Source organism: Bubalus bubalis, chromosome 2 (genome assembly GCF_019923935.1).
Source record: "Bubalus bubalis isolate 160015118507 breed Murrah chromosome 2, NDDB_SH_1, whole genome shotgun sequence".
In the NCBI taxonomy this organism is placed as follows: Eukaryota; Metazoa; Chordata; class Mammalia; order Artiodactyla; family Bovidae; genus Bubalus; species Bubalus bubalis.
Window position 1 is genome coordinate 140,039,431 of NC_059158.1, and position 11,764 is coordinate 140,051,194.

At 38.3% G+C, this 11,764-nt stretch overlaps 1 protein-coding gene across 3 annotated transcripts in view; it reads right to left on the minus strand.

Annotated features, from left to right (window-relative positions):
* Positions 1-11,764, minus strand: part of SATB2 (SATB homeobox 2) — a 204,349-nt gene that overhangs the window by 63,724 nt on the left and 128,861 nt on the right. The window lies entirely within an intron of this gene.

Here is an 11,764-nt window from a genome sequence, read left to right on the forward strand (position 1 = left end):
CAGCAGCAGCCACATCAGAATATAGTAAGCTGGCAACACAACATTGCCTGCAACGGAACATTCTTGAAACCAAAGCAGTCTGTGCTTTCTTAACTGTAACCCCCTTGTTCAAACCACACTTGAGCATGTACCATGGAGGAACTTAGCCAAAACCAGATTCCTGACAACTTGACTACTTCCTACCTACCTCATCTATGCAATGATAGAAGCAACTAAATAAATGGTCCCATCTTATTTCCTTCCTCATCCCTTCTGCCTTTGTCTCTAGGAAGTCTTAGGAACTGAAATGGGGGCTGTGCACAATCTAAGTAAAAATTTTCTAAACACATTAGCACCAAAAAGCAAAGCAAATACAGAACTGAACAGGTTCCTTTTGGAAACATTTGCCAGTGGTGTTCCCAGCTCTGGGCACATACATGGTTTCCACTAACACCTCAAGTGCCTGGCACCATGACGACTGCAGTCACAAAGTGCTGGGCCCTTGTTATTCCTAGTTTCCATGAGTATTCTGTGAAACAACTGTTGGCAAACTTCCCAAAAAATTTACTAGCTTTGGCTACTTTGTCAAAACATTGGCAAAAATAGTACTTTCAAAAACAAAACAAAACAAAAACATACATTTTCCTGCATATTTATATTTCAAATGTATCAAATGCATTCAGATATAAGTAGAAAAGCAGTCTATAAACATATGAGTTGACTCTGTCCTGAAATAATTATAAAACATTATTTTTTTTCCTTGCTGAACATTTTCTGCCTTAGCTTTGATCACCTCCAGGGTTAAAAACATCTGTTCTCATACATGGAACATATCACAGGACTTATTATACCAAAGTGGGAATACCAATTTTAAAAGTCTATTTATTCTTGTATCTCCTTGAGGGTGGGTTTGTGTCTTTCATCATCTGGTCAATGGTAACAAATGATTGAGAATAAAGTGATTATGAGGATGAGTTCTGAAGTTAAAATTTCTGAGTTCAAAATTGGGTTTCAAGTGGACAAAGATTAATTAATCTCCCTATGGCACAGTTTCCTCACCAGCAAAATTGAGATAATAATTGCACTTCCTTCATAGGGTTCTCTAGAGAGCTTATAACTGTACTGAATACGTGTTAAATGTTCAATAAATGTTAGCCCTCATTATAACCCTAGCGTAGTCTCTGAATGCTTAATAAATCCTTGTTAAATGAATGGATAAATACAGAACTAATATCAAAGTACATTTCTTTTTTTTTTTTCAAAGTACATTTATTTTCCACTTGCAACATCACATATTCAAGGCCCTCCACTTATAGATGCCTTCCTATAAAGACAGAAAATATTAAAATATTAATTAAAATAAATAAAGAAATTCTAGGAAGTAAAATAATTAAAATTATTTGGGATAGAGGAGAGTGTGAAGAAAAATTTAATAAATTATATAAAGCAAAATGACCATAAGGACATTTCAGGATAGCACTGAACTAATATTTATTCATACCTCAGAAAAGTAAAATCACCTTCTTTCCCCAAGTAACTTTTAAAATCAGCTTTAATCTGCATCATTGTTGAAACATGTTCATAATTATTAGTGGCTGATACAATTAATTTAGCACATAATAGGTAGTTTATTTATAACAAAATGTAGTTAAGTAGATTAGAAATTACTAATCTACCTAACTTCATACTCTATTGTTTCATGAAGGTTTTTTCTTTTTCTTTCATGAAGAAATATACCGGTATAGTTGGAAATAAGGTGGAACTTAAAACAGACACACATACATGTGTGCACAACTGTCTAAGTGTGTGTGACTTAGACATACTAGCTCATAATGTAAAACTTAGTTCTTACTGAGTGTGGTGATCAGAGAAGTTTGCAAGTAAATACTGCTGTCTACAGGAATAATTTTAGGTACAAAACTTGCAGATAGAATTTAAACTACCTTGTCAATTTCCAATTGACTTCAAATTGATTTAGTTGTATTTTTCTCACAGAATTTTTGGCCTTCAAACTGAATTTACTTTAGTTGAACAAACATGCACTTAACCCCAGGCCAAGCGGTCATCATTTCCATCAATGGCCATGAAAGGAACACTCCATGTGTTTTTTTAATTACTTTGAATAAGCAAAGGTGAAAAGCATATAAATAACGGAACCTAAAGCTAGTGTTGCCTTGTATTTCTTTTATAAAAATCCTACTTTAAACACCATCCAGGATTTGGAGAAACTAGTTAACTAATAAAACTAGGCTTCCCCACTAAACTTGCCGGTCTCTACTGAGACACACTCACCAGAAGTGAAATATCTTATTTCAGGTTAGAGACTCCACATCTGTGCAAAATAAGTCAACCCCTTCTTGATAGAGAATAGTGACATTATAAAACCATCATCGAAAGGCATTTTTTTTTTTTTAGTAAAAATAAAAAGCCCTGAATTTTATTTATTTAGGCCACACCCACGGCTTATGGGATCTTAGTTCCCCAACCAGGGATTGAACCCTTGCCCTTGGCAATGAGCGTGCAGTCCTAACCACTGGACTGTCAGGGAATTCCCCTTGAATTCTCTGTAACTCAGATAGTAAAGAGTCTGCCTGCAATGCGGGAGATCTGGGTTCAATCCCTCGGTTTGGAAGATCCCCTGGGGAAGGGAACAGATACCCTACTCTAGTATTCTGGCCTGCAGAATTGGGGTCCCAGAGCTGCTGCTGCTGCTAAGTCACTTCAGTCGTGTCTGACTCTGTGCAACCTCATAGACGGCAGCCCACCAGGCTCCTCTGTCCCTGGGATTCTCCAGGCAAGAACACTGGAGTGGGTTGCCATTTCCTTCTTCAATGCATGACAGTGAAAAGTGAAAGTGAAGTTGCTCAGTCGTGTCTGACTCTTAGCAAGCCCATGGACTTCAGCCCACCAGGCTCCTCCATCCATGGGATTTTCCAGGCAAGAGTACTGGAGTGGGGTGCCATCGCCTTCTCTGGGGGTCCCAGAGAGTTGGACACAATTGAACGATTCTCACTGTCTTTCACTTTGTAACAGTTCAGTAACTATTTTTTAAGGATTTTTCACACTGATCAGGGATGAAAGGAATAGAACACTGTACTATCATATCTGTATCCTCTGATTCTTTGGTACAAGTTTTGTGAAGGAGGTGGATAAAAGGAGGCTTTATATTTTCTTTTACATGAAATGTTCTGTTTCAACTAGATTTAGGAGTGGGAATACGCTAGTATACAGAATCAAATTTCTCTTTACCCAGAGCACAAACAGACCCAGCTTATCCCCCATGCTTTTTGCCCAAAATTGCCTAAAAGGTGCTAATTAACGATAGTCTTTATATGTAAGGAGGGACTAAATTGAGACCACTATCTTGAGGGCCATCCTTAAGTCACTGAATAACTTTGAGACACTGCTGTCTTGGGAGATATTAATATTATTATAATCTTTAAATCTATGAATTCAAGCCAGTGATTCTGAAATGAAAGAGTGCCTATTTTATGAAGCTTGCAGGACCCTCTTTCCCTACTTTATTAATTGAATGTTGAAATCAAAAGAGGGCATATTATTTGCTTCAAAACTCAATAACATGTTCATGCCTGATCTGTGGCATTTCATATTTACAGCTCATCTTTCAGTGGCTGGACTTCCTTTTTCTCACAGGTTCCCTAGTCATTTTATAACCAGCTCACTGGACCATGGAGTCAAGACCCCTGGACTTACATTGTATTCTATTGCTGTATTGCTGAGTGCATATATCTTACCGAATGCTGAGAAAGAGTTTTAAGTATTTTGGAGGTCAAGTTTTCTACATGTACAAATGGTATGAGTAACTAAATCATGCCTACCTTGGGCTAACAATAAGTATAAATCAAACAAGAAGTTATAGAAATTTCTCCCCATGCTCAGAAAAAACTAACAGGTAACATACTAAAGCTTAGACTTCCAAATATTTTGGTTGTTCGAATTTTCATTTTGTTGCTACACATCTCTTCCTAATTGTGCCATTTCAATTTTTAACTTTAATAATGTGGGTGGGAATATACTATAAACACAGTGCCAATAAAGCATAAAAGCAAAGTCCATGTCGTTTCACACAAAGACATTTACATTTCTAGCTGTTGACCTTACTGCCAATTTTTCTGATACATCACTCAATTTAATTTTCCAATCTGTTGAAAACATTCTCCGGTTGCTGAGTGACTTCATAAATTGTATTTATGACCCTGAACTTAAGTTTCTTCAAATGATATGGCTTTAATAAATAAACAACAGATTTTTTTTTGCAAAGTCTCATAAAAAAATAAAAAGTATGCAAATTAAGGATCAATCAACCAAATGAGTTCACAAAGGATTTTAAAAATTCTCTTCTATATCAGATAAAAGTAAGATGAACAGCTTTCTCAAAAAAGACCTTTGATAAAATGTTGCAAATTGTGTAACTCTGTGACTTTTTCACAAACTAAGGATACCAAATTAGAAGCATTTCTTTCACAGAAGATTAACACATTTTGCAAAATACACATAGACTTCTAATGAAAACACGTTTCTAAGAACTGACTCAGAAGAGCTACCTGGACACAAAATGAGTCTGAACTTTCCCAGTTATGGCATATAATGTGCTAGAGAAAAAATAAAAATAACCACACTTTGTCAAAAGTGAATGTGGCAAAAGTTTCGTTCAAATGATACAAACTTTTTATTGCCAACTCCATGTGCATGGCTGTTTCCTGAACCCCACCTTTGAAGGGGATAGAGGGATAAGGGGATAGAGGTGCAGAGAGGGACAGAGAATAACTCTTCATTTTCCTTTGCTGGCATTCTAATGCTCCCATTCACATGTGGCAGGGCATTTGTTCCAATGGATTTAGCCTAGTTTGGATCAAAGCTTCCTCTCTACTTCATTTAACAGATTTGCTCAAATGGAAGGTCTCAAAGGAGAAACGATGCTAGTAAATGGGGGATTTCTGAACACATGAATATGTAGGTCATTGGATTTTAAATAAATTAGAGAATAGTTTATCTATTAAGGAAGATTCATTGTACATATTTCATGAAACCATTCCTATTATAGGTCAGTGGACATCCCACAACCATTTCTGGGTAATATTAAGTCTTGTAAAATAGTCACAAACCTTTTCATATCTTCAAAAGCCTCTTGCTGATTTTCTTAAGTCCATAAAGTGACAAGGGACAAAAGAATGCTATAGGTTAGGATTCATAACCAAACTGTCAAAATGCAAAGAGGTAAACACAGAAAATAGCCAGGCAACTTATTTCATGTCCATAGGGCTGCTAAGTGTGCCAATGCTAAAATAAATTTGGGATAGAAGCAAGGGAAAATGAATATGCAAAAAAAAAATAAAACCCTACAGAGGTCCTCTTCTCAAAATTATCAGTCTAACAGAACCCATTTGCATCATTGACAGAGCACTGGAGATAGGGCAGGACAGAGAAGCAAAGCTACTCTGAAACTCACGTAAATCACATAATGCACCTTTGAGACTCAGTAAGGATGGCTTTATGTCAAGTCTGAAAGATCTCATAGGGCCTCATATCCAATGTCTGTTTCTGTCTCATTCCTTCTCTTTCTCTCGCCTCCCTCTAACCAATCCCTCCACATTCAACATCCATAAGTAAATCTGGCTAATATCCATACCAGCCCATTGAATTCAGGGGACTCAGTTAAAAATCACAATAGTTATAATGTTTTTAAGAGAAAGTAGTACAGTAAAGAAAAAAAAAAAAACACCTATATAATTCTATGCTGCTGCTGCTAAGTCACTTCAGTCATGTCCAACTCTGTGTGACCCCAGAGATGGCAGCCCACCAGGCTACCCCGTCCCTGGGATTCTCCAGGCAAGAACACTGGAGTGGGTTGCCACTTCCTTCTCCAATGCATGAAAGTAAAAAGTGAAAGTAAAGTCGCTCAGTTGTGTCCGACTCCTAGCGACCCCATGGACTGCAGCCTACCAGGCTCCTCTGTCCATATTGCCCTAATAACATCTTGCTCATGATTTATAAACAACACTGATAATATTTTTAAAACAAAGTGGTACCATAAAAACCTCTATACTATTTCCATAATAACATCTTGCCTTCGATTTCTGAAGGTAGTAGGTATAAAAGTAAAGATATGTTTTATTCAAACTACTATCCTATGGCATAACCAAATGTCAATTAGACTAGCAATGACCTTGATCTGTAATCTGAGATAAAAAGCATATCCTGAGATAAAGATTCCTACACAAGTGATTTATTTAGGAAGTGCTTCTGAGGGAAACTTGTGACAGAGTGGGAGAAGCAGGACAGAAAAGGGAAGAAGTGCAAGCAAAGCCTCAGCCTCAGCCCAGTCTGCAGACAGCTCTGGAGTGAAAGTCACAGGTCAGCACTGTCCCTGCGACAGGAGGCAAGGAGCTGGGCTTTCATCCTCCTGCGCCTATCAGACACCTATTAAGCGCTTCCAGCTCTCTGTCAGTGCGAGCAAAGGAAAATCCAGTAGGCTGAGGAAAGTCCTTTGAATGAAGAGCCCACCAGCAGACACCATGACTTAGAAGTAAATCATGAGGCAAGAGGATAGGAGGCGGTGCTGGAGGAGTGAAGGATGGAAACCAGAGGAGGCTTGTGATCTGCCTCAGCCTCCTCCTGTGCATCATAGCACTTTGTGACCACAGGTAATAGAAATGCTTAGTAATGTGTTGTAGGATTGCCAGAATATTAATGACCAGGTCAGAAAATATCACTTTTCTCCTACTATTCTTATAGGCTCCCATTTGTCATAAAAGTCTCCAAAGTAGGGCTAACCTTTTCTTTCAGAAGACTAGCAAAGGAGAAAGTGATGTGCTCAGAGTATATTTTATATAAGGTCAGAATGGCAAAAATAGGCTTCCACTATGTAAGATGGAGCTTCTCTGGTGGCTCAGTAGTAAAGAATCTGCCTGCAATGCAGGAGATGTGGGTTTGATCCCTGGATGGGGAAGATCTCCTGAAGGAGGAAATGGCAACCCACTCCAGTATTATTGCCTGGGAAGTCTCATGGACAGAGAAGCCTGGTGGGCTACAGTCCAGGGTGTAGCAAAGAGTCAGACACAACTCAGCAGCTGAACGACAACAACAAATCATGATTATGGCATGGACATGATGCACCACACTGCCACTCCCTGTATCTGGAATTATATTAGTCTCCTACTCACGCTGAAGATTCAATATCCTGGTACTGCATGATCTCAAATGTGCTGTTTCCCTTGCCCGGAACATGTGACTTAATTTATGTTCTTAGTTTAGACAGTATTAACAAACTAACAGAGAAGTGTAAGAAATAATAATAAATAAAATCAGAATGGCAAAAGGTTGTCGATCTCTGACTCTGGCAGAAGTCAGGACCTTGTCAAGAAGTATGGGTAGGAGATCATTTTATCAAACAAATGTATTCTCTGTTTTTAAAAGACAAGCTGATAAGAATTAAAATGTATTAAAAAGCAAGTTCTTGGAAATACAGTTCCTTTCCCCTTAATTTTGTTATTTTACATCAACAAATGATATAGTGACAATGGATCAGACATACAAAGTAATTAAGTTTTTCCTTGAAGAACTGCTTTTTCAAATGCTATTTATTATGAATTTCAGTTTTTCATCTGGAAGTCTTAAACATGAAAAACTAGGCTTTTTTTTTAACAACTCAATTCATTTGTGAACACTGTGCATGTGATTTTTGTTCTACATGTACACAAATACACATACAAAACAGAGAAATTAATTACTAGATTTATTCTTGGTCAAATCATCAAGAACAAATCCAGGAACACAAACTATAGTGTGACAAATCAAAATGCTTTTTACTGAATTTGATAATAAGTGAATAATAGATATCATGAACTATTTATAAAAAATACTCAGTAAACTGAGAATATGCTCCAGGGATCAGACCCACGTCTCCTGCATCTCCTGCACTGCAAGTGGATTTTTTACCCACCGAGCCATTGAAAAAGCCCAAGCATATACTACATATCAGTAAAACAACTGAGTACAAGACTAGAACTCGTCTTAGGTGTCCATCAAAAATAAATGGTTCTGATTCTGTTTGCTTTGAAGAAAAAAAAAATGTTGAGATTCATTACTGTCCACAGATTAACAACTCATTTATGTTATTATCTACAAAGTTAATTTTTATTTTTTAACAAGTTATTTTATCACTCACATATTTCTGATTCCATTCAAGAGAGCCTATCAATTGGAAAATCCATGGTTGGTTTCATGGGGCATAGTAGACCATATCTTCCATTTAACAATGTTGCTGGTGAAACCCAGCTGTCCAACCTTTGCTGTAGTGACTACAGCATATACAGCAGAAACAATCTGCCTGTTGACCTCCAGCTTAGGTTCAAACTATGTCATTCTGTCAATACCATCTACCTTGATTAGGTTGGGCTTTATACACAACAGGTTATGATCCCAGAGGGATAAAAAGCTTTCCCAAATTAAAAGCAGAAATTTAAAATGAAATACTCATACATTCCTAAGCATTTTCCACTTGAAATCCTCAAGGCAGGCCCATGAACTCAAGCTCATGTTGATTGAAAGTGAATGTTTGTTTCTGAGTGTAGCCATCTTACAAATTTAATCACAGGAGGAAAATAATAAAATGTGTTCTGTGCTTCAATTAGACCTTTTATAACTTGGCACTTGAAAGATGGCAATGCCAAATAAAAATCATTAATTCCAAAAAATAGACAAAAAGGATTGTGCAGGAGAAGACAGGCCTCCAGGGCCCAGGGCTTTGGCAGAGCATTTCTTCCTACCAACATGGCCTGCCTTGGTCTAGCCTCATTGGGAGTCTTCTCTCATGCTTCATGCTATTTAGATAAACTGTATACCACATACACTGATTCTAAAATCCAAAGCAATACAACCATGCTCTCAAACTTATCCTTATCCAAAGGAGCTATATAAATAACCAGCAATAAAATGTTGACTAGCCTTGAAATGCCTATTCATGCACATGAATGATAGATGAAAGAGAGCACATTCACACAGAGAACTGCAAAATATAGACTTAAAGACACATCCTTCTACTTCGTGTTTTATAATAGTATGAAACAGACTTGCTCAAGAAGATAAGCACTCCTATGGGCTCAATCCAGATAACTGTGGACACATACACGCTACCCTAGTACTTTAAGCCACAACAGAATAGTGGTTTAGTGACGTCTGGAACATGTGTAGCCCTCTGTGAACCTCTGAACTCATTTTCAAATGATGCAACAGGCTCTGTCAATAACAGAATGTATACGTTAGCTAAGAGTCAAGGGAGCAGGAGGTTTCACCCCTCTTGGTCTCCCGCCATACCTAATCTGTCAGCACCAAATCTCAAGCAAACCCACTGCCTTTCTTCCCTGATCCTACTCCTGCAGTTTCACCGTGGCTGAAGACTGTTACCAAACCACAATGGTTGGTTCCATCACTTGTTCATGCTGTTTGACTTCAGCTGAGCCCCAAGCTAATTCCTCTGTCTCAAATTGACTCCCTCTCACTTTCAGAACTGTCAACCCATTTCTGGTCTCCCTTTCAACACCAAATTTTGGAAAGAGTGATTTACAGCCACTGCTTCTGTATCCTTGACAGTTAATCACTCCTTAACTCCTAAATTCTGGCTCCTGCCCTTACCACTCTAATGAAATTATACTCTAAAGCTTGCCAAGGATTTCTCCCAACCAAACACCAAATCTCATGGCATGCTTTCAGACTTCCCCTCCCTAGACTTCTTAGTTTTCCCCACATGGAAGAGTCTCCTCTGGAGACTCTCAGCCCAAATCCTCTATACTTTATCAGCATCTCCCTTTTCTTCTACCTTCACCTGCCCCACCTCTCCTGGCATTTTGTGGTCTCTTTTCCCTGGTGTTAGTAGTGCTCGTGGCTTCTCCCCTCCCTCTGCTGTCTTTTTAAATTCCAGGTTTTGTGAATAAATTTCTAATCTTTCTCTAACCCTAACAACTATTCTTAGCACTAAACTCTTATTTTCAATGACTGCTACACATCTTCACTTAAGGAGTCTACTAGCACTTCAAAGTCAAATAGCCCAAAGTCAAAACAGCCCAAAATAATCACTTTAACCTTACTCCAACCATCTCTTTCAATGCCCTCCTTGATTCTCTAAATAATTACGCTTCATTGGTAGTCATGAGGCTCAAACCCTAGCGTTATCTCTACTCCAGGCAGTTGCAATTTCTGTCAACTTTACTCTCACAATGCTTTTTGACATTACCCTCCACTCCATTGCCACCAGTCTTGTTCAAAACTTCTATGCATTTCAGCCGCACACGTAAGGCAGCCTCCTAAGTAAAATTCCTACCCTCTTGATGGGAAAAAAAGTATTCCTAAGATCCAATTCCGATCATTTGATGAAAGAATATCCCTACATAAAACCTTCAATGGTTTCCACTGCTCAATAAACACAGTTCAAAGTTCTTAGCATGAACCTAAGATCTTTTTGGATCTGTTCTACCTTTAAGTCATATTATCTAGCTTTGCTATCAACTATCAGCTGGTCCTGACTTTTTCCTGACTCAACCCTTTTCTTGTGTGTGTGTGTGTGTGTGTGTGTGTGTTTTAACCTAAAATACCCTTCTTCTCCATGTTTGCCCATTAAATTTTATTCATCGTTCAAGGTCTAACTATCCAGAAACCTTCATACTCAAGTCAGTTGTTCACATATGTGTTCACTCACAATTTTTTTCATCTTTGCATCTGCAGAGAGCTTCGTTTCCTGCCTTGCATTTAGTAGGGTGACTAACTTAAACCCACTGTCCTCTTAAAGACTCACTTGCTTACTCACTTATTTACTCTACTGTAAGTATGCCTGACCCCAACTCCTCACAAACACCCATTGCAGTCACTGCTCACATTATCTTACATTATTCTCCTGACTTCACATTTTATTTATCTGAGTACATTCTACTTTTCACTACCAGATTGTTACCTCCTTAAGATTAGGCACTTTTACTTTTTGGGTACTCATACAATTGGTCCTCTGTGTCTGTGGATGCAAAATCCACAGATAGGGTGGACCAACTGTACTGCACCATTTTACATAAGGACTTGCGCATCTATGGGTTTTGGTATTTGCGAGGGTCCTGGAACCAAACTCCTACAGACACTAAAGGGACGATGGCATAAGAGCTAGATTGGCGGTTCTCAAAATGTGACCTAAGACCAGCATCAGGACCAGCTGGGATCTTGTTAGACATGCAAATTTCTGGGTCCCACCCTAGACCTATGAATCAGAAACTCTAGGAAGTGGGCCAGCAATCTATGTTTTAACAGTCTTCCAAGTAATTCTAATGCACACTCACATTTAGTATTAGTGGGAAAGAACTTCTTGATTATAAGCAGCCTTCAATAAAATAAGACATAGCTAAACCATTCACTGTCTATCATTTAATATTATATTGGCATATAATTCTCTCAAAATATTAAAAATACGAGTCAACTACCAATTACTACTTTGTGCTAAGTCGTTTCAGTCATGTCCAACTCTGTGTAACCCTATGGACTGTAGACCTCCAGGCTCCTCTGTCCATGGGGATTCTCTGGGCAAGAATACTGGAGTGGGCTGCCAAGCCCTCCTCCAGGTAATTTTCCCAACCCAGAAATCGACCTGTCTCTCTTACGTCTCCTGCACTGACAGGTGGGTTCTTTACCACTAGCACCACCTGGGAACCCCTTTATCAATACTACTTTACCAATATCTTAAATCTAACTTACACATTTTGAAGGGTTTATTAAAAATTATGAAAGT